This window comes from Scleropages formosus, chromosome 5, assembly GCF_900964775.1.
Source record: "Scleropages formosus chromosome 5, fSclFor1.1, whole genome shotgun sequence".
NCBI lineage: Eukaryota > Metazoa > Chordata > Actinopteri > Osteoglossiformes > Osteoglossidae > Scleropages > Scleropages formosus.
Window position 1 is genome coordinate 27,386,449 of NC_041810.1, and position 20,544 is coordinate 27,406,992.

General features: G+C 47.5%; 1 protein-coding gene across 2 annotated transcripts in view; it reads right to left on the bottom strand.

Moving 5' to 3' along the window:
- The window catches only part of peak1 (pseudopodium-enriched atypical kinase 1), an 87,554-nt gene that overhangs the window by 45,122 nt on the left and 21,888 nt on the right, over positions 1-20,544 (bottom strand). For both annotated transcript variants that reach the window (XM_029252339.1, XM_029252338.1), the window contains exon 2: positions 13,006-13,064. The gene's annotated coding sequence lies outside the window, so the exon portion shown is untranslated. The remainder of the gene's footprint in view (positions 1-13,005; positions 13,065-20,544) is intronic.

Consider the following 20,544-nt stretch of genomic DNA (forward strand, 5'->3'; position numbering starts at 1 on the left):
TCAACGGGACGTGACGGAATTTAAATTAGAGTGAAATATTGAAAAGTTTGATGCAAAACGATGACTGCCCTCATGATAAAGGTGTGATGTCACTGACCGCATTGCTTGCATCGCTGTGGACGATGGACACACGAAAAGCACAGTCATTCTGAAGAATGAGCGAGATCGGTCCACACTGAGTGCACTCGTACCTCTCAGGGATTAAGAGGTTCGGGGGAGGGGGTGTGGTGGCCCAGGTGACAAGCAGACAGGGGTGAAGGTCAAGTGGCGGGACAGGGATGAGAGCATGCCTCCCGACAGCCAATCCACCAATTCAGCTGCATGGTGGCGCAGTGAGTAGTGCCGCTGTTTCACGGTGCCTGGGTAGTGTGAGCGAATGCGAGTTCAATCCCTACTCAGTCTGTGTGGGTTTCCTCTGGGTACTCCTGTTTCCTCCCACAGTCCAATGACATGCTGCTCAGATTTCCCCATAGTGTGTGAGTGACAGAGAGAGTATGTTCCACTGATGTATGGATGAGTGACCCAGTGTAAGTAGTGTATCTGGCAGTGTAAGTCACCACGGTGAATAAGGTGTGTGGGCTGATAACACTACATAGAGTTCATTGGAAGTTGCTTTTGAGAAAAGCGTCTACTAAATATGTAAATTCAACATCTTGGGTTTCACCCACAAAAGTGGAGCTGGACTTGCGGTGGGAGTACAGGGGTCTTCCATCATCGGGAATATAAGGTTGCCACCCCCCCGGCCCCGGAGACCCTCGGTGAACCCACCCTTGGTGAAACACCATCCCTGGATGGCTTGCGAAGAGGGACACAGGTCTCCTCGCTTAACGTGGCTGCTCAGAAGCAAAGCATGCATGTGTCACGGGTGCTGAGGACTGTGGGAAAGCGGACGGAAGCAAGGGAAGACTGCGGTATGAATGAGCGTTACTGAAAACGACAAGCATGTGACCAAACAAACGGGGAAGGAGGACACAAAGAGGGAGTGCCATCACAGCTCTGCGACCCCCACACCACTCAGAGGCTCTCTGAAAGGGATTTAAATGCCACTGACGCCTTTGTTGCTCTGCAGCGCAGGATTAGAAAGCACTCTTTAATAGTTATGAAAGTTTCCCAAAAACAAACTGGCAGCAGGGCAGGATGAATGTATGATGATGATGGCGTTGTAAAAACATACAGGCACAAGAAGTTTTCTGCTGAAAGAGGTAAAAGTCCTGGGACAAAAAGAACCAGTCTGGCCACGCAACATCAGCAGGTGCCTTTTCCAAGTAAAAGCTGTTATAATCTATTGATACATTGTGTTACACTGACTCATGAAAGATTATCTCTGGAAATTTCACTTATGTTGATGAAAATGTGTTTTTTTGCATCATGCCCCCTTTACATAATGAATTCCTAGAGGTTATGAATGAAACATGAACCCAGAAGATGCTAAATTCAGAGCAGGAGCTGGTGATGCTCTGTTGCTCCTGTTCAACATTCAAAGTTAAACTTTCTGACTATGGCCTACAAGACAGTCAAAGCATCTGCACCAAGATACCTACAGGACCTGATCACTTGCAAAAGTCCGGCAAGACCGCTGCACTCCTCCACCTCTAGCTGCTTGGTGGTCTCACTGACAATTGTCCGAAATCAAAAGTATGAATGACCTCGGTTTTGGTTCCAATGAATCAGCTCCCTCTGTCTCTCAGAGCTGCTGAATCCTTCCCAGCAGTCAAGAAGTCAAATCCACCTCTTTCAGATCCACCTTTCTACTGCTCTCTTAACTAGTCCATAAATTTGCATGACAACCTCCTTTGCGTTTATCAAGTCCACGGGTGTCTACTTGCACGGCGGCAAAACAGTGGAATCGGACGCACGAGGAAGGAAAAGAGCATCCCTGGTAACCTTCTTCTGCCTCCGATTAGATTTTCTTTCAAACCCAAACTGAGGACAAACACTTCTCAGTACAAGGCAGTCCCTGAATTACGAACAAGTTCCGTGTCCTCAGTCTGTCTTTAAGTCAGATTTTCTCGCAAGTTGGAACAGTTGGGTATGGTGGGTATCTAATGTCAGTTTGTCAAATGTTTGACTTAGTATATCGTATTTCTTGCACCTTTCTATGCATAAAAAACATTAAACACTAAAACATCTTTAATATAACACAGTAATAATAATACAATGTAATGATAGTAATAATAAATGTAACTACAGTTTTTACAGCAGAAAGACAAAGTGGTATGTTACTATCATCATGGACAGAGTACATGGAGGAGGCTGGACCGAAGTTCAGGAGTGTTTATTCAGAATCAAAGTACTAGACGTGTTCTCATCGTCAGGGATGGGCGAATGGTCAGTCGATTGGCGAACTTAATGGAGGAGAGGATCCAAAATCATGGTTGAGGAACACGGGGGGCGGTTGTTATCAAAGAGACATGGAGCGGGAGTGAGATTCCACAACTGGGAAGAAGTATCTTTTGTAGCTGAATATATAGAGAGAGCGGGGGCGCAGTGGCGCAGTGGGTTGGACCTGGTCCTGCTCTTCAGTGGGTCTGGGGTTCGAGTCCCGCTTGGGGTGCCTTGCGACGGACTGGTGTCCCGTCCTGGGTGTGTCCCTTCCCCCTCCGGCCTTACGCCCTGTGTTACCGGGTAGGCTCCGGTTCCCCGTGACCCCGTATGGGACAAGCGGTTCTGAAAATGTGTGTGTGTGTGTGTATATAGAGAGAGAGAGAGCAAAACACTGAAGGAACTTTAATGTTTGCTTCTCCATTGTTTGTTGGCGTTTCACCTTTTGCTTTATTATTTCCTCTTTAGGTTCAATTGTGATCGTTTCCCTTTTCTTGGATGCATCACATTTACACTTTGGTGCCGTGGTTAGGCGGGTAAACACAAAAAAATTTAAATCAAATACAGTAATACATGAGGCAGTTAACGGGAAAAGAAGGAAATCTGTCCTACCTCAGGCTCACATGTCAACGAACCCCTGTAAATGCTAAATGTTTTGATGTGCGTTGCAAAGTAGCACCTGTTTCTTATTACAAACCATTTATACAGTAACTCAAATTTTTTACTATAAGCTTAATTACGAAGTTTTCATTTCATTATTACTTAAGGGTGACCAAAAAAAAAAAAAAAATCAACTTCTTGTCAGTAAGGGGATGGATCGTAAATACAGGTTGTGGGTACGTCGGACGATCGTAACTCAGGGACTGCCTGTAATAGACTTTTTTCCTGCTGCAGCACATCTCTTGCAGAAAGAGAGAGAATCAAAGATCTGCAGATTGTCCAGAACACACAGCGGTCCAACACCGCGGGCATTACCACTGCAGCGTGTATGTGTGTATGGATATCATGGGGTAAATAATGTGAGGGGAAGTATGCAGATTGTTGGAGAAACATCTCCCAGCTTCTGCTCTGACATCTGCAATTCCTGTAAGAGTGCAGTAAATGGTGTGGAAACTCATAGTACCTCCCTGGGCTGGAGCTCCTCTACACTACATTTATCTGATGCTTTTCTCCAAAGCGACTTACAATTATTTACCCATTTATACAGCTGGGTAATTTTACTGGAGCAATTTAGGGTAAGTACCTTGCTCAAAGGTACTACAGCTGGAGGTGAGACTCTAACCTAGCACCTTTGAATCCAAAGGCAGCAGCTCTAATCGCTCCGCTACCAGCTGTCCAGCTTAGTTTTTTTTTTTTTTTTTTTAGGGCCCCAAAATCATAAACCCGCACTCTTTTCCTTGACTGGCTGCTCAATTTGTTGAGACACACAGAGGAATCTGGGGGGGTTGGCTCTTCGACGCCGCTTAGCCTGGTCCGCGATTGATTGAGAAAGTCTGCACAGAGGAGACCGAGGAGATAAGCATGACACGGGAGGAATGGCAGGGCGGGAATGCTTGAACGTGAAGAGAAACATTCCTGGGAACGCGGCTCGGTGGCGGACGTCAGGCCCCGGCCACCCCATGCCCAAATAAGACCTGCTTAAGGAACCCCGCGCTTGAGCTGCAGATGGAGGACCGCGTGGAGCTCGGGCAGGTTTAGCGTTCTGACTCGGAGGGTTTCACACAGCTACCCCGGAGGCTCCCTGCCTAATGCCCTTCGAGGGCCACTGGAACTCATCCCATGGAGTCCAGCCTGCAGCTTACATCCAACACTTTCAGAAACAAAGATCATCAAAGCTAGAAGGCTGGAAATGAGCAAGTAAACAAAGCTCAGGTTGGCCTGAGATGCTCTTAGCCGCTGCAAACTCTGGCTACAAACTGTTTACTCTGGTTCTTCCATTTACAAACACCTTGGAGCAGAAGTCTGTAACTCATTTTGTTTGTAACTCCAACGTAACTTTTACCCACCAAGCTACAACCAATAAAGCCCGACAAGAGAGTAAACACCGTGGGAGTGAATTGAATTAGAGGCCCCACACTGTGCGTGTGATCTTTAAAGCCATTGGCAGGTCATGTTCACTCCACTACAGCGAAGAATTTTTGAAAAACACATGAATGTCTGTAAAAACAAACTGAAAAATGTATTTTAACCCAATGAGCTTGAGCACTTCTTAAAGTTTTGATTATGGAAGTTAAGACCAGAAGGTCAAGCTCTATGTGCAGAGTTCCTTTTCCAACAGCGCTACAAAGACTGTGTTTCTCACCCCTAACCCTTGTGGCTGCTGTCACGCCGGACGTTACTACGGTGTGTATCACGGTGCTGGGACAACTGTATTGCCTTGGTTTGCATCACTAAGGAACCAGTAGAACAGGGCCTCGTGCTCCAGTGAGAGCCACGTGTACAGATATGTGTTCAACGAAAAGGACGGCTCATCTGTGCAGGACAGAGGTGGAGGGGCTGCGAATTACCACCAGCTGCCGTCTCTCTGCTGGAGTGTTTTACCTCCGGGTGGCACATGTGTAAGCTACAGGGTAGTCTGGCTAACCTTCTTCCTAATCCATTTGTTATTGCACCCTTGGCCTCCTGTGTGTCAGTGTGCGTTTGTGGGAGGACTGGATCAGAGACTGACGGCAGGAGGACACCCAACCCCTCCTCTGCTGACCGTTTCAGTTTTCCACCGATGGCAGGGCACACCAGTCAGCTGGGGGTAATTGATCACGGCGCTGACAAGGCTCACGGCACCTGTTCACCAGCGAAGCGTCTCGAACTCTTAACCGTTCTGCTTAGGGGGGAGGACTGGGGGGGGGGTCAGAGGCCGCCACAGTGTCACGCCACACAGCTGGAGTCCTCAATCTGTTTACCTTCTACCACACTGGTGGTACTGCGAGTGCCTCAGCGATATAAACTAGGTGCGGTATGGGAGACTGTATAGGAGACCCTCAACGCTGGATGGAAGGTTCAAAAGCTGGGAAGGGCCAAGAGAGGCCCAACTTGGAAATAAAATCTCCAGTTATATATTAACAATATTCGTTATTTAGCAGACAACTTTGTCCAAAGTGACTTACGCTATCAGATAATTTTACCATTACTTTACTCATTTACACTCCTGCATATTCTTAAAGAATCAGTTCAGAGTGAATATCCTGATCAAATCTTATGCAGCTGGAGGGGGGAGTCAAACCCAGGACCTTCAGGCAAATAAAGATTTCTTCCCTTGGGGAAAAAAGTTTTAAAATGATTCGGATTACGGGGGTGCGGTGGTGCAGTGGGTTGGACCGGGTCCTGCTCTCCGGTGGGTCTGGGGTTCGAGTCCCGCTTGGGGTGCCTTGCGACGGACTGGCGTCCCGTCCTGGGTGTGTCCCCTCCCCCTCCGGCCTTACGCCCCGTGTTGCCGGGTAGGCTCCGCGACCCCATATGGGACAAGCGGTTCTGAAAATGTGTGTGTGTGTGATTCAGATTAAAGCATCTTGACAAAACACTTGTGCACCACTAATAATTAATGTGATAGACAACAAGAATAACAAAGACTGCAGTCCCAGCACTGGAGCTCTGCAATAATTATTTATTAAAACTGAAGGTCTGTATAAAACACTGCTATGATTTTCTTGTCTTTTCATTAATGTCCATCTCGACGTGTTTTGTTTTGCAATGCATGCTCTTCCGAGTAATAATGAGCTCAGCGAACGGCACCCAGAAATGAGCTTGTTTTGCACAGATGAGGGCAATCAGCCCTGAGAGAGAAAGAGGAAAATAATGTGACTGACACAGCAATAACTTTTCACAGAATCATAATCATAATGCAGAAAGGGTTTTGCGACTGACTCAAACAGTGACGTTCACAATATACAGCCACGTGATTCCCAGGCCTTGCTTCTCAGGGTCTCCTCTGCTATCACACCTCCCTCAGTGGTCCTGAGGAGGAGAAAATAGGACGGTGTCTTGCTGATGTCCCAAGCTGGACCCCTGTGTGACAGGATGGGAATTGACAATGGATACAAAAACAGAGGACTGTCACTGTACACCAGTCCAAGGAAGCTTCAGATGCAGTGCCAGAGGTACCCAGTGGAGGAGAGCATTCCCAGTACCGGGTAGCGAGGTCCAGAATGGACCGGGACCAGAGGGTGAGATACAAATTGGAAAAGGACCTATTCAGTAGCAGGTAGTGAGGACAAGAACAGAAGAGAACCTTCTCAGCAGCAGTCAGAACCAGCTGCTCATTAACGGAGCAAGTGGCAACGATTGAGGAGTCTCTCCGTGCCGAGGAACGGAAAAAAACCAACAGTGACCAGGATCGGAAAGAACGGTCCTGGTTACACTATGGGTCAGATGAGTGGTGCCACTGCAGGTTTACTGGGTTTGTTCTACCAAACATGGTTCTCCACTCTCAAGGCCCTCCAGAACCAGAGCTTCCCAAAGACATTTGTGAAGATCTTACCATTCATGAGAGTGACACCGAGTGCTATAAGCTGTTGGAATGAAAACTTCGTATCTTGCTTCAACATGCTTTGACTTGGTTACACGGAATCATTTCGGAAAAGCATCTGCCCCACCCTGAGTGAAGGTGAAGGAGCCTCACTTGGGGTGGAAAAGCCAGACTAACATGGTTACAAACACCTAGGGTGTTCAATACAGGTCCAACAGTGGTCAGTAGAGGTTCAATGTAGGTCCAATGCTGTCAGGAGAGGTTCAAGCAAGGACCACCTGTTGAGCAGAGGTTCACAGAATTTTTCTTCCCCTGAAAACTATGAGATGGAACACAACCTTTGAAAGAAAGACACACAAATTCTAGGTTTTTTTCAGAGGGAAAAAAAGGAAGTGACTTGGACCTTCAACAGGATATCAACCCAAGGATGGAGAAGAGGAAATCAGTCCACCACCCATCATCAGACCACCATCAGTCTGATATGAGCAACAACTAGAGAGAAGTTTTTTCTTTATAAGATCTTCATGCATTAACAAGATCCTCAATCCCCCAGCCAATCCCACGGTCAGTACAAAAAGGAGAAAGTAAAGTAACATACAAGCAGAAGCATTGATGCAGATGGCTCTGTTTTTCCCAATGATAGTCATCCGCACGCTACCTGAACACGCTGCCTTTTGGAGACTCTGGAAGCTCAGCTTGATGGGTCATCTGAACATGTCCACATATGAATCACAAATCAACTGTGGACACACTCCCGTGGGGAATTATGAAAGGGTATCTATCAACTGCAACCTTGTACCCGGTCTTGGCGGCACGGTGACTTGGCGCATTTCCTTGCCCGGCACTGAGGAACGTGAATGGCCCCTTTCACCAGCTGACCTTTGCAGGACTTCAGAGGAGCCCCCTGCCTGAGCCCCGGACCGCAACTCGGAACGCGAGAGCACAATGGGGGTGCGATCGGGACAAACGGAAACAAAAATGGAAAATATTAATTCTCCATGTTCGGTGCCTGTATGACATGATGAGTTTCAGTCCTACTCGTCGTCCTCCTTGTCCACTCAAACAGGTATAGCACCTGCTACCAGCTGGTCCAGTCGTCACAAGACTGTAGGTTCAAATCCCAAGACGCCTGCGAAAAAGACACACTACCTGACCTACTCCAGGAGGGGGTCAGTGGTTAAAGCACTCTCTCCGCAACCTGAAGGTCATGGAATTGAATTGCGCTGCCCGCTGTAGTTCCCCTAATTGAGGGTTTTACTCTGAATTGAGAGAGCAGAAATTCCCCATTACATAAATATGCTAATTTATGTCACTTACCGAACATTACCAATTTGATTAAATATATCACAGCTTAAACAGGTGCAGTGCTATTGTAATAATGATTACTGTTACTGTTATTATACATTTAATTCACCTGCTCCTGTAAAATACTCAGCTGTAGGGATGAGTAAAATGTAAAACCAGGCAAGTGAAGCTGTTCAGGAATAAACCGGTGCCACACAACTCTGTCAAATTTATGACATTCACACACTTCCTCCAGTCCTGGACTCGGTGAAACCACCACTCACACACACCACACCCTCCGCTCACAATGTTGACAATCTGCAGCCATGAGAAATTTCTCATCAGCAGGAGCTACGGTTGAAACGGATAATGTGAGACGCGCTTAACGGAAGGCATGGTGTCCTACGATGCAATTACAGCCTTCCTCATACTACCAACCTGACATTCAGTCACGCCGGTCAGGGAAAATAACCATGAACGAACTGTGTGACACTTGCGAGTTCTTTACACACCAGCACCGCGGTGTTCCCACTTACCTGGTCTTATGAACATTTGATAAGAACGAGAGTTCTCACCCAGTTAACCTCTGGTGTCACATTTCGAGGCAAAACCATCACTAAACGAAGGATACCCCAGCGCCCGTCCCCCCTAATCTCCTCAATAAACTTTAAATTTAACATCACATTCCTGCACATCTTGGCTGAAACGGCACAGCACTGTTGCTCTGCGCCCGGGTCGGGTTGCGTATTTGCCGAGCCGTAGCCAACAGTTGGCATTTTCACGGCCGAAGCGTTTCTCGGCGCTAAGATGCACACACATTCTCCCCCATTAAGGGAAACCAGTAGCTGCAGACCCCCCCATTTATCACACAGACTGTACACAGGGGTCTGCACATAAAATATTAAGGGGAGGGTAATTTGATAACAGCCTCTCCCCACAAGAGAGCATAAAATGTGATGGCGGGGGTAATGAAATGGAGAGTAACAGTGCCAGGGCTGCTGGGGGGGGGGGGGGGGGGGTAAATCACAGATATTTAACTCCGATGAAGGGGGAGGCTTAGGGGAGAAACAACTCTCCCCTTTAAGACGAGGACAGTCATATAATAGGATCGGTGCGGATAAAGAAACTCGGCCATATGGTGCCACAGCGCAAACTCATAGTTGCTTGAATGCAAGAAAGAAGATTCCTGTGAAGACCACCTCTGACACATGATACCCTGGGGTGGCGGGGCTCACGCTTATGGTGCAGGAACATAACAGATGCAGAAAAAAAAAACAACACTGTGGATTGGTGCCTACTGGGCACCCATTATACCAGCTGATCTTACCCTGGGGTTCTTGGACCCCTTTGGGCTTTGTGAACGGACTCCGGGGGGGGGGTCCCTGAAAAACAGGATTGCCTTGAAACAACCAAGTAAAAGCTAAAAACTGAAACATGACTATGGTATTACCATCCCTGTCATAACTCTGCATTAATGTAATCAATGTTCACTGCAATAAATTGCACGTAATACTTCCTCGTTGTTTATGCACATTTTTCTACAACGGGTCTTTTCGTCTTTACCAGATTCACAAAGTAGCCTATGGTTTAGAAAGGTTAAGAACCCCTTAGTCAGACCCAATGGAGCAGGGCCATCTGGTTGTACCTAATTGATGACAACGGGGCAGTGCTGGGTCACTGACGGCCCACGGTGGGATATTAATCCCTACTGATCGGCTTGTGGAACTTCTCACCTGTGTGGGGGCAGAGGGGGCGGGGCCATGCAATAGCTCAGTCTCCAAGCGAGCAATCCTTGAGCAACTCCACCCGTGAAAAACAGGTGGGGTCAGATAACGTGTTTTAAAGATCCTCCGGAACCAGCTCCGCCTTCTGTCCCACTCCGTGTGTGTGTTCAACAGAAAATCTGAACACACGACTGCACATCCTCTTTCTAATTTTATTTAGAAAAGTGATTTCTTTGAAGAACTTATCAAAGGGGCTCAAACACCTGGCATTCTCCAAGACAGTGTATCCGCATGTATTATAATTCGGTAACGCATTTCTCATTCTGAGATAATTAATTCATGGGAGACAGCGCTGCCCACACATTCTCCAGTTGAAAAGCGGATTGTGGTTCGGGGAGTTATGCAACAGAGTGCAAAAACAAAACAAGAAGCTCATGATAAAATTAATGCTAATAAAAACTTCATCTTTCATCTTGTGCCGCATGTGTATGAGGAAGTACGTCGGGCCACTGCGGGACCGAGCAGTCTAGCGAGCCGAGAGCCACAAGGGACACTGCTTTAGTACTCTTGAGAGAAACACTCTCCCAGAATTGCGCCTGTAAAACACCAAGGCGAGAAAACAGGCAACGTTTTAAAAGACAATTTGAATGAAAAAAAAAGCTTGTCCGAGCAACAAAATAAAAATAACACCATGGGAGTTATACAACCTGGGTTCCATCTTGCTAACTGTAGAGTCACTACCAAACCCCTGAAATCTGCAATGAGGTCCCACATGACACTGATGGCCTTGAAAGAACCTTGGAAGACCTTGGGAAGCCCTGGACGACCAAAAGCTGCCCTCAACCTCCTAATAAGTGGACTGAAAATGAGCCATAAATGAAACTTTTTCTCAGCTGAGTACTGTGAAAACTACTGAGACTGCATGGAGCAAAGTGAAGACCTGACCTCAAGCAGGCCCAGTTGTGCCCCAGTGTGACTCTCAGACCATGACCAAGCATGGTTCAGGCCCAAATGCAAAGCTCTGACAGAAACTAGGCCCACCTTTTCCCCCAACCTGATGCAAATCCCAGACCCTGTTCTGGAAGCACTGCTCATTCTCCTTCTCCAGAAGAGTTCAAACAGAAAATGGCACATTCTGCTGTGAGCAAGACCCCACGTTCCAGGTATCTGTGTGTTACATAACCAGATCGACGTGTGGAAACACGTGTCACTGACCCCAAAGAGTGAGTGACCCAGCAGCTCCATATGGACACATCTGAGCAAAAATGGTCGAAAGGTTGTTTCCACGAAGGGTCCTGCTGTCAGACTCTTAAGGAATGCGATCTGAATGCCTGGGATAAAATATACGGTTTTCTAAAACTTCCAGTTGGGCAACTTGCTCTGCAGACTAACAATGCAATAAATAATGAAATGGAATTTTATTCCAAATTAAATCTCATCTCATTTTTTGGAATGGCAATTTGGGAAACCCTTTAGCGGTCCAGCCCCTGAGGGCTCATTCCAGGAAGACGGCCCGAGCAGCTGGAAAAATGCAAGAATAAAACTAGTTCGGCTCAGGTTTTCCACAGCAGCTTCTGCGCGGAGTCTCCAGCCATCACGCGGTCTCCTCCTCGGCTCGGGAGGAGTTCACCGGGGGAGACGGGTCGTGGGGTGCGAGGCTGAGAGCTGCCCAGGGAAGAGCAATCGGAATCAGCGCATGGGGTGCTGGAGATGATCGTGCGGCTGTGGGAGTAACCACTCCGGGGCAATAACACCACCTTTTCGTGCCAGAAGGAACGAGGGACCTCCCTAACCTCCCACTCTACATGCCTCTGCGGTCCAAACCTGAGCCGCACCGACACAAGAGTGCCATTGTCCCCAAGAAACCAGATGACAGCCCCCTGTTGCAGAGGAGCAGATGACAAAACTGATCATTATCAACATTATGCTTCAGAAAAGCTTTCATACGACAACACAGCCCACAATTTACAATCTAAGCCAATTAAAACGTTCCTGCCAAAGCAATACAAGAATGTCGCTCAAGGGCACGACCGCACTCGCTGTGTTTGGCAACCTGCGAACAGCAGCACAGCGCACACTGCGCAAGCGTGTTTCACTAACTGCTACGCCACCAGCTGGCCTATTATGTCACGCGTTAACGCCCACTGGTGAAGAGGCACGGAGAGCCAGAGAGAGAGCAGCATCTTCAGATGGAAATCGTGACACGTGCCCATGTTTGCCCTCACATCTCGGAGTACTTGGCCGCTAATGACATGCACCCGGCTCCTCGGTTCCATCACAACTGCCATGATGTGCTGCCACTCGCTTCTCCGGAGGCAATCAGACAAACTGCTGAAAGAGGGCTGAGAGTCTGCCGCTCGCATGCTAATCACGGACGAAACCCGAGGAGCACGCAGCAATCAGAGCGCAGAGTCGAGGCACTGAGCAGCCGTCTCAAAGCCAGCGTCAATATGAATCAATATTCTCCAAAGCTTAGCATATAAATGAAGTAATAAAGACATGAAATGTAAACCCCTGCTGCGCGTGTAGCCCCATTCTGCTTTATTCTGGTCGAATGCCACCGCACAAATTAGACTACTCATTTACACTTTCAGAAAATCTGGAGGAAACAAATTTGAGACACAAAACCCATTAATTCCAGTGAAACAACTCTTAAACCTTGACAAGGGATCACTTTCTCCAGGGGTGAAAATTAATTTGGCCTTGTTAAAAAAATGATAATACTGAAAAAGGAAGAGCTGGTAAATGCTTTCAGGATACAAATAAAAGCTGAAATCAGATTAAAAGAAACGTATCTGATAGCTGTGTCGAATCACAACAATCGGGTGTGCAAAAAAATATGGAAATGCAACAAACAGACTGCCAACAATCAGGGATCATGGTGATTGGCTGTGCAAAAATTGGGAGCAACTGTATCAGCAATAATCAGGAACTGTGGTGATTAGCGGCATAACAATCAGGAACTGCAGTGATTGGCTGCGAAAAAACCAGGAACTGCAGTGATTGGCTGCGCAATAATCCGGGATCGAAGCAACGGAGCGGATTCCTCTTCATTTTTCCGAAAGTTCAGCCACATTTCTGCTGCCTGCTATGACCTCTTTGAGAACAGTGCTCTTAAAGACAGTCCTAAGAGCTACAGGTGGGATGGCTGCGCAACAGAATGCAGAACCCGACTTAAATATGCGTGCGATGGCACAACAGTCTGGTACTTACAGATGCAGGTCTACTGCACAGCTTCCCAGAGGCAGTTCATCGCAGAGAAGAAGATATATCTGTGGGGAAAAAAAGAAACAGATGGAAAGTGTTTAAGTGCTGCATTTCTACAGAAATAATGTGGGTCTGTTGTAGTCATGCGACATCGCAGTGGATCCTGCATTTGATCGCTTCAAGAACAGGGCCCCGAGCGGCACTTGAATTTATCATCTGGTAACGCTGTGCTGCTCCCAGACGACCTCCACGCACAAGAGCGACATGTCAGGACAAGACTGGCAAAACTGCAGTCAGGAATGAGCATGTGGGGTAGCGTTCGAGTCCACCAAGACTCACCAAGGACATACAAACACGAGCCGTCGTGGTGCAGTCAGAGGGCAGTTTCATATTCCGGGCTCCTAGCCAGTGAAGTCGAAGCCCCCAAAAGACAGGAGAACACATCACAGGAGATGGGGGTGTGGCCCAGCAAATGGGAGTGGCCTAGTGAGGGGCAGGGGGTGTGGCCCAATGAAGCGCTGCGTGGGCCGTGCATTGACATTTCCAGAAATACGACACCGATATGGCTGGAGAAATACTGCCTGACGGATGGAAGGAAGTGAGCCGTATTACATACTGGGGACGTGTTTTACAATAACAATTATAATCCATAATTGCGAAATTTACAAGCAACCATGACATAAAACCAAGCCAATAAAAAGGGTGGATATTCCCCATGACTGCCATGAAGTCGAAAAGCTGGCAAAACTGTCAGTAACTGCTCAACTTCCTCCTTGAATACATCCTACAGGAGAACTTCTCACCACGCCCACCTGCACTATGGGGGGAAGGGGGGGGGGGGGGGGTTGCCACACCAAAAAGCAAAAGCACCCGTTCACTATTCAGGAAGCTGAATGGCGTCTTTGAAAAGAAATCGCCGAAAGCGATCATAAGCGATAAGTCGGCACCGTCTGAGGACGCCGTTCCGCATCTGCACCTTCTGTATCATCTGCATCTTCAATATCCTTGAAGGCACAAACACTGACACGCTTTCTCACATCTGCAATTTCCTTTGGGATTAATGAAGTGTTTATCCATCTGTCCGCACAGTGCAGACTGAGCAGTCCGACTTCTCCAAAGGCCCCTGGTGATGTGGATTTTCAGACCCAGATGTGCTGAAGATCCCACTGATCTAATGGTCAATCTGAGGACATCGTTTTCTTTTTCTGCTGGACTCCAAAGTGGCAGGGCAATAATTAGCAGACCTGGGTCTTCTTGATACTCGGTTTACTCCCTGGGGGGGGGTGTGCCACTGTGCAATGGAAGATCTACCTCACGGTAATAATTTACTGCCAAGAGTGGTACAAAATGACATGCCACCAGGATCAGTATTTGCCATCAGCTGCAGCAGAACTTAACCTTCAATAAATACCAGAAAGAATAAATTGTAAAAATGGCCTTGTTAGCCAAACGTGTTACGTGGAAGTTGTGAAACAATTACTGATTATGCAGTTCATTCTTACATTACACTACTGGAGTTAAGGGGGGGCTGGCCATATAATTGACCAACCATTCTAATGTATCGTCTGATTTTTAAAAAAAAATCATTTTGACATGATAGAAATGACAAGAGGGAGGAAGCTTGTGGAAATACATTTCCCTCCAATCCTGCATTTCCGAAAAAATTTTCTAATATTCACTGACAGTTATATTCTTGAAAATCAATTTAAATATTAAGTGACTTTTTAACAATTTGGGTTTATTCCATTCTGCCGTTTAAAAAAGTAGAAAAATAGTTGGTAAATTCTGGAAAATATATCTTAATGACTATCTGGCCATCCCACTGGAGGTCTGGTCACGTGTGGATCAACTGAATTTAATAATTAAAATAAAAAAAAATAGTGTAGACTAGTAACATCTTTAATGGTACAACAGCACTAAGGTGCTCTAAAGAGGACAAACTGGAGCAGTTTCCCACAGCAGGTGCTCCAGGTAGTGAATTTCAAAAGCACCTTAAATAAACAATGCAAGACAGTCTGGGGAAAATTCCCGGACTGTTGGTCTGAGACGAGATCAAGTCAATTGGAAGGGGTCTGCCACGGTCTGATTCACGGCCACCTCCCTTTGTCCCCAGGGAGCGGTTTGCGCCGTCGGTTTGACTGCAGCACAATGGCCGACAGGAAGTTGCCAAACCGCAAGCCTTTATCGCTTTCCGCTGCCGCAGACTCCAGCTCCACTGCCAGGTGCCAACGTGCCGCAAGGTCCAGAGCGTCCGGCTTTCGCTCTTTGTTCTCCCCATTTGGACTCAGGCCCTGTTCAACTCGACATGTGCAAGGCGGTCCTCATGGATCTTGCTTCCGTTCCACAGTGACTCCAACAGAAGTGCTGCTGTTGTGAATTACATGTCTCCGCCCACCACGGCACTTTTCGCAATAATACCATGTTTTGAATAGATCAAAAATGGTAACCGATGCCGAAATTTCAATATGCACTTGGGAGTACGCCAAAGCAACCAATGAACCAATGGTGAGCCAACTTCTGGAGGACTTGCGATCAATGGGAAGCGGCAGAACTTTGTCTTCTGGGTGAAGCGTAAAACTGGTTGCCCACCGAAATTACCCATCCCCCCTCCCTTGTTAGCCTACGCTGTCAGTATATGAATGAGACGTTTGCGTAATGCAGAAACAAAATGAGCAAGAGCCGCAATCGATTGGATGCGACAGGGCAGTTTCCCAGTCTACAGCACCCGCCCAGTCGGAAAAGACCATTAGCTCCGCACCCTACCTTCCTCATCAATAATGCAGGTTGAGGGATGAGCTTATGCTTCTCTAACTCATCATCTACTGACCTTGGAGGTTCACCACTGTGGAAGTGGATTACCGACATCAATAACTTCTTGGTACTTCATTATAGTTCTCTGTTACTTGACAGACGGTTTTTAATCCAAGAACAGATGCAAACAATAAAACCCATTTATTCATGTCCATATTTCTATCCACCATTACACTTTTACATTTATTCCTTTTTCTGACGCTTTTCTCCAAAGACCCTGAGGTTGTATAGCTGCTCACACTAACGCACTCGTTCATACAGATGGGTCATTTTTACTCTATCGATTCAGGGTAAGCACCTTTCTCAAAGGTCCTTCAGCGGGTGGTGGGATTCAAACATGCATTTTTCTTGAGTGGAAGGTTGCAGCCCTAACCGCTATGCCACCTGCTGGCCCACGAAATGGCAGAACTCATATGGTAGTGAACAGAAGGATGCCGCACTTCTGCATCTTCATACTGGAAGAGCATCTCCCGCACAGCGCCGCGCTCCATCGGCGCCGCATCGCGGTGAAACACGATGCAAACAAAGTGCACTAAACTGACAGTGGCCAATCAGCACTCGCAGGAAACGGGACTGAACCGGTGACGTCGATGACAAGGCATCCCGTGTTTTTCAATCCACTCTAGCCTGCACAGTCAAAGAAGAAAAAGACTGGAAATGTAAGTGCGAGCGGCGAGGGAGGGGATGGCAGGCGGTGGACCTGGGGCCGAGGGGATCGGGAAACGCAGCAGCTCCTGTGTGGCAATTCGCTGTGCTACGGTGCACTCAACACGTGAGGGTTACATAACCACCGCCCCCCCTACACGCAACGGGGTCCCTGGCTTTTCTCAGGCTCACGTGTTTGCCGCTGTCACCCGGGTTCGAGGGGGGGGAAGGAGCACACGGCTTTGTGACACCTGATTTATTAGTGTGTAAACAGGGTTGGGAGGGGAGGTGAGGTAGGAATATACTGTGCCGCTCACTTTGGCGAAAGAAGCGGTAAATTCTCAGAACTAGCGAGACACTGGAGATGCATGGCGGCATGCCGGACCCCCGACCGCGGCGTGCACGGCCTCCACGGCTCCGCCTTCTCTCTCAGTCCGAACTCAGTGCGGAGCTCAAGCGATGTGGCCTATTTTTCCCCAACAAAAAGCAATCGGCACCTTCGGATTGGGACCTGGAGGCGCACTTGCCACTCCCCTCTCTAATGACACTCGATGAGAACATTTCAGTTTCCTTCGCTTTTTAGATTCATCTTCGGGGTGCAAAACTGAGCATGTTTGCATGGTTCTGTTCGGCAGGCAAAACGCAAAATAACCATGTTAGCCTCCTACTCAAATCAAGTACAATTCCATGGGAATACATTTCACGGACAGTACAGATATATAAGACATAATGTAAACTGCAAGTGGCCTATAAATTATCCAGCATGAATTTGCAAGGGATTTAACCAGAGTCCTTGAAGATACAAGCCATGAAAAGACCCTCTCATATTAAATCACAGCCAGCAGTAAACTATAATTACGCCGTCTCTTTTCTCCGAGGCAACTTACAATGTGAGGTTTGTACACTAAGCCACTTACAATAATCTACCTATTTATATAGAGCAAGGTATTTTGACTGTTGTAATTCAGGGTAAGCACCTTGATCAAATGCAGCAGCGTGGACTTGAAGGCAAGTTCAAGGTGACGACTAACCACTACGCCTCCTGCTGCCTCTAAGAGAACACACAAAGAACTATCATAAAATCCCATGGCACAGGTATGTAAGGATGTATTACATTCCTTTCCTACCATGAAACAAGACCTGTATGCAAAAAGACGAACATGGCTGCGAGGTGAGTAAATTCAACAAATGCACATTATGCATTCCACACTGCAAATGAAACCATAGAAGTCATTAAGACAGAAATATTTCACCATAAATAAGAGATGGGAACATCCAGCAGCACTGAGGTGTTTGTCATGCTTTTGAGATTGTGAGCAAAGTTCTGAAACACAACACGATCTTGAGCGATTTATCTTAGAGCTTACTAAGCTCAGAGGCCCAACATCCCATTTTTCAGTTGCGTTACAGGTTTTCAGAGCAATTAACACGGCATACAGTTCATCTCAACTCGCTCAGTCAGCCACACGCCCATCAGAGTAACGCCGGACCAGCGCATTGCTTGGGGATAAGGGGGAAACTACAGCACTTCGGTGGTCCAAACGATGGCTGTCCGGTCACTAGACACGTTCATGAAATTTGTTGAGGGCCACAAACATGAGGAACAAAAGCGGCAGCCACTCGAAATGTGAAGTCATTGGAGTCAGCAGAGGGGCTGGTGGAAAGTTCCAGCAGCAACAAGTCTGCTGTCAGTCAAAAAAGATCTCTGAAAAACAATCAAATCTGTCCTTGAAAGGGGAACAGTACAGTGCATTTGAGATGCCATCCCCGGTTGCTAGGATACCCTCAACTGAAATGGTTGTGTGGTGTGTAGAAGAACCCTGAAGGTCAGGAGCTGAAAAGGCGACCAACCTTTTTACATGAGAGCAACTTACATACTTTTTTTTTTTTTTTTTTTTTAAAACAACATTAACACAAACGTTCTCTTCCATTTCAGACAGACGTCTCCCTGCCACACTGCAACGATAACAGCATCGAAGCTGATTAAAGTTTGCATCAAGGCAACGATAACCATCTGTCAAATGGCTCTATGTCAAACCAGGAAGCAGCTTCCGGGGTACTTTGTGGGAGAAAGTGGCTGGCAGAAGTGCAGCGGAATAATGACCACTTAGCAAGGACTGGAGGGTCACCAGCACATCCCAAGGACCGGGGGACTGGCCACCGTATCCCAAGGACGCAATGATCTGAGGATAAACAGAACCAATAATCTCCATGTCCTCAGGTCTCTGCTCAACCTTTGGCACAGCTGGTCTTGGGAAACTACATCCAAGCAATTATTAATTATCCCTTGTCGTGACAACTCGACTGTGTGCCAGAAAACCAATAAAATACCTAATTTGTACATAGATGCAGAGTCTTCTCCACACCACGAGAACTGGACACAAGCACCAGATGTCCACTGTATCAGAGACACAAAGACAAATGACCCACTCAGAGTGATTAGCAAAGCCTGGCAACACAGCCCAGCGTAAAGTTATTTACTGTATAATTACATATTAATTACTTGAGTGTGGAGTTCCACACTTCCGCAGACGAGCAAATTTTAGGCACTGGGACATGCCTTTCAGAACAGGCAGCGCATTCCAGCTTTGCGGGTTTTAGGATGGGAACTACCCCCTGCGGCCCTCACCCCCTCACCCGTAAAATTCCAAAGCAATGAGTGTCGCCGTTAGCCGGGGAAACACGTTCCCGTTAACACAGCACCGCTCTCATTTTCGAGGCTCCTGGAAACCATCGCAATGATATCTGTCCAAAATCAAGTTGGCAATTGAAATTGACAAAATGATGAATACGCCCGGCTGTATCTGAGCCGACTCTGGGCGCCGCATCATCTTATCCATTTAAGGCATCAATCATAACATACTGTGGGCGTGAGGGGGGAATAAACACGGGCCGGGAAGACGCCGAGACCGATGTCCTCTTTAATCGCTTGTGACGGCACTGCTCAATATCTTCACATTAGTTACCAGAGGAGAGGGGGAGATGCGTGCCCTCCTGAAAGACGCCCCCAGCAGAAAGGGCTCCGCCAGGCCGCTTCATTCCCACCGTAACGGTGATGGATGATGGGAAAAGCGAGCGTGAGCCGGGGCTGCGGGGGCTCGGGCTGAGCTTGAAGCGGGACGCTGGGAGAGGACATGAGCTCTGACGGTAGTCTGCCTCTGGAGTGTGAGAGTGAACAAAGGAAAGGGGTCCGTACACAACATGCATAGAAAGCTAAGAAACAACGCACGAGAAATTGATTACTAGTTTCTTTTTCATGTGAAACAGGCAAAACAAGAAATATCATCAATAAGTAATTTCTCTGCCACTTTTCCCAAATCTGACAGCATGAGGTTTTTCTACTCTAAGTTACTTAATACTTTACGCATTTATGCGGCAAGGTCACTTCTACTATATCAATTTACTGTAGGGTAAGTACCTTGATCAAGCACAATACAGCAGGACAGGGGATCTGAACCCGGATCCTTCTGATTCAAAGGATGTTGCTTTAAGCACTATGCCACCTGCTGTCCCCTTACAAAGCACAGTATGCTATAAGGAAAGGCAACTGAGACTGATCTAGACCCCCCGTGCTTTACGCGGACAGTAATGTCTTCCCCCAGTAAGTGGGTAAAGCCGTATGCCGTGTCCGTTGCTCTGGGGAAAACCATCTGCTTGGCGATGATAAAGAGCAAGAGGTTCAGAGATGACGATCCATCAGTACAGAGGGGAAGTGGAAATGGTGCTGGGCACAAAGGTCGGGCTTTTAGCTCTCAGGCTCAAGCCAATCCGCGACTGCCATTGGGAACGAGGCCGAACCCGATGACCTTCGGCCAGAGGCAAGCAATCCCACCGTCCCGTTCCCTGCTTCAAAGGCCTTTCTCAAGGGGCTCCGTTTAAACAGCTGTGTCCACGAGCATGACACCATAGACCTCTGGAAGCGACCGAGAACTAGGCAGACTTATTACGAACACGGGTAACGTCGGCAACGTGTCGAAGGCTCAAAAAAAATCTGCATGGGACAGATGGTAGCGCAGTGGATACAGCTACTGCCTTTGGATCCAAAGGTTATAGGTTTGTTCTCCAGCTGTTGTACCCTGAAGCAAGGCA